General features: G+C 35.7%; 1 pseudogene; it reads right to left on the reverse strand.

Annotated features, from left to right (window-relative positions):
* Window positions 1-356: 356 nt before the first annotated feature.
* On the reverse strand, window positions 357-645 carry LOC143666144 (large ribosomal subunit protein eL37-like; annotated as a pseudogene).
* Window positions 646-3,727: the final 3,082 nt, after the last annotated feature.

Here is a 3,727-nt window from a genome sequence, read left to right on the forward strand (position 1 = left end):
GGGCTTAGGGAATTCTACTCATTATCTAAAGTTTTATTCAGTACAGAATTTTTATCCTCAGCTGTGTCTAATGGCTCCTACTTCAGAGTTCCTTTGTTCACCCTCTCTAGGCTTCTGCTGGGGTGATGAAAGATCTAGGATTCTAACTATTTCTTATAAAGGCTGACATGAATCCTTTTATTTCCCACCTTTTGAGCAGCCCCAACTTTAGAGGTACTTGGTAGACCCAATTCCTGAGCATTTTCGTGGTTCTGCAATATGAATGGGCTCTTATCTTCTCCCTACAGGCATTTAGTGTATTTTAAAAAAATTTTTTTAAACCAGAACATTTATTGCACAACTAATCAGTGGAATCCTTAAGAGGAGGAACTGGATGCTGCAACAGCTGCCCTCGTGGGTGTAGGAGTTGTTCCTTCAGGAATCCATGCCTGAATATGCGGTCTACAGTTTTTAGGTGCCTCAATTGACCAGTGCCGGTGGTTTTAGCTTTGGTACTCCAGTTATACTTTCTCTTGCACTTGGCAGGGCAGCCACATTTTCCACAGGTCTTCTAATGGTGGTAGGCTTTGGGCCACAGTGGTGGCACAAGCTGTGCTTCTTACTGCGACGCTTTCCAGATGTTGATGTCCCCTTTGTCCTCTCCATTGTGCCACCAAGGCCAAAGAAGCTGGAAGAGGAGGCATTTCTGCTGTATGTGCTCAGAAGCCTCTGCCCACGGGGGCACTTCTAGGCACTTAGCTTTATTTTAGCTTCTAAGTTTGTTATTGTAAGACCATGTGCTTTTCACCTTCTAAATTTATTGATAGCTCTTTTATCTACTTTGCCCTCCCCTGTTCTTTTTGTCTTATTGGTTTTTAACTTGAAATCTGTTCAATGTAATTTTAATGTGTCCCCAGGAGGAAGCAGATATTAATGTGTGTGTTGTGACATATTTTTTTTTGTTTAACTATTTTTACTGGGAATATAACAAATATATAGAAATGTGTACAAACTGTATAATACTGACTTTCACAAAGTAATCCACCAGGCCAAGAAATAGAGTATTGGCAGTATACCAGAATTTCTCCTTATGATTCTTCCCAATAACTCTTACCTCTTCCCCCTATAAATAACAATTTTCCTAACTTTTATGGTAATAATTTTCTTGCTTTACCAAGCTTGAAATTATAAACAGTACAGTTAATTTTGTTGTTTTGATTTTTTTATAAATGGCATGATACAGTATGCACATTGTATCTGTACTCTTTCTCTTACCTTTATGTTTATGAGATGCATACATGTTGCGTGTATCTGTACAGTATTTCATTGTACAAATGTATCACAATTATTTATCCATTCTAGACTTGCGGGACTTTGTGTTATTTCCACTTTTTGGTTTGTATGAACGTTCTAATATTTGACACTTGATGTGCATGTGCTAAAATTTTTGTGAAGTATATATCTATGAGTAGATTTGTAGAATCATAAGTAATTGTATCTGCAACTTTACTAGATGATACCAAATCATTTCCAAAGTGATGGTACCAATTTATACTCCCACCAGTAGTGTATGAGAGCTCCTGATGTTCTTTATCCTTGCCAACACTTATTATGGCTGGTCATTTTCATCTTAACTTTGCTGGTGAATGTGCAGTATAGTGTTTCTCACTTGGGTTATATTTTGAGGTTGAGCAGCTTTACATATGTTTACTGGTCATAATAATTAGTAATTAAATATACTCTGTATTACAGATAAATTTCCTTCACTGAAAAAATACAAATCAAATGAGAACCACTGGTACCAGAAGTGCTTTATATATTTTTTGTGGTTGTGAATGGTGTGGCTGGGAACTCAGAATAATATGGTCCTTAGTAGAAAATGAGTGAAAGGCTGTTAAGGCTACAACTCATGGGTGGGTAACGGTGGCTCAGTGGCAGAGTTCTCGCCTGCCATGCTGGAGACCTGGGTTTGATTGCCGGTGCCTGCCCGTGTAATGATAATAATAATAATAATAAAAGACTACAACTCATTTAATTTGGCCTTGGAGTGTTAGTCTGATCAAAAGAATATAGTGCTATTCAAAATTTATTTCAAAATAATTCAAATCCCCAGTGGTGTTTTTTGAAATTCCCCTTTTTTCTCTTTTCTATCCTCAGCCCTCATATTCTGAAGTTTTTGCATAGCTTTTCTTTTCAAAAGCCCTAGAAAAGTTCCTCCTTCCTTTACTGTTTGGACTTGACTCTTACTCTTCCCCTCTCCAACTATCTTAGCTCTTTATTACATAAAGTCACCTAACTCCTTCCATTCAAAAAAGCTCAAAGAATCAGACATTTAAAGTAAGAGGTAGGGGGAAAAGAGACAGAGAGGGCAAACCTAGTGTTCTCTTCTTCTCCTTTTTGAGAGGATGGAGTGTGATGGGGTGGGATGGGAGAGGCTTGAAACACTCATATTGTAAGATTCTTCAACCCATTACGATTAAATATAAGTTCAGTGTACCTCAAATATCCTGAATCTTACTCTATGTTCTCTTGAATGTGTCACATGATAAATAATCCACATTAACCCCATTTGCTCTGTATTTTTCTACTGTCCATCATATAGACAAACTATTCCATATAATAGACAATATTTAGTTTTGATGTAGAACAGCATATAGTAGATGCCACTGAGTGAGTTTTACCACACCTAGTAAGAATAATGTTTTGTTAAAGAACATTTGTGTGCAGGCAAAACTCGATGTTACCTAAGAGAAAATTCGCCTAGCACAGAAAATTGTTCTTCCTTTGTGATATTCATTCCATAAGACTAATCTAATTTTCCAATATGATTCCTTTCTCCGTGATTTTTAGAAGTTCCCAGGGAAACACTGAAATTAGACCATGACATAGAGCCAGAATAAAATAAGTTGAAAAGTAATATGTCTTGATAACATCATTTATTCACTAATCACTAAAAGCCCAATATCCTTCCTGTACAAAGGCCATAGTTTTTTGTGAACCACTATAACTATAAATTTTACCAGGTGGTTTTAAACTGAGAAGAAATATCAAAAATTCCTCCTGTGGGCTTAATAAATGCTGAGATAGTAGTCTGTTACATGAAATATAATAAGTGTAGTTATTCATGATTTTTTTTCTCTCTCAAACATGTTCTAATGATTTGTTATTCTACTCCATTTATAAATAGCCATGAAGCAGAGTCTCACTAAGTGAGAGGCCTGCTCTTTTTTTCTTGTATAAAGTGCTAAGTGAGTTGAATATTTTGGGGCACGTAAATCTTTCTTTGGCACCTAAGCAGAGAACAAGTTAAAGATTAAGCATATGGAGTGTAAATAAGTTATCAAATTTTATCTACAGTTAATTTTTTTTCTTCAGGAATTAAGTTCCAATTGGTATTATTTTAAAATTTGGCTCTTTATCTGTAAAATAAAGTAAAATATAGAAACATAAACAAGTACACTGAACATTCTTTCCCATAAATGTGCAACATTGGGAAATTTCTACAATGCTTAAGACATTCTTCTACATGATAAAGAGGATGCTGGACAAAATGTTTAAAATCTTCTAATTTCAGTACTTGCTTCATCATATTCAATCTCTAGCAGTTTTGAATTGCCATTTTCCCATTTAAGAGTCTGACATTGGTTACAGAAATGGAGCACTGAAATTCTGTTCTCAGGGGAACCAATTTGTATGTAACTTTTATTAGATATTTTCAAACTTGGCTGATCATTAGAATCCCGTGAGG

Source organism: Tamandua tetradactyla, chromosome 22 (assembly GCF_023851605.1).
Source record: "Tamandua tetradactyla isolate mTamTet1 chromosome 22, mTamTet1.pri, whole genome shotgun sequence".
Classification (NCBI taxonomy): Eukaryota; Metazoa; Chordata; class Mammalia; order Pilosa; family Myrmecophagidae; genus Tamandua; species Tamandua tetradactyla.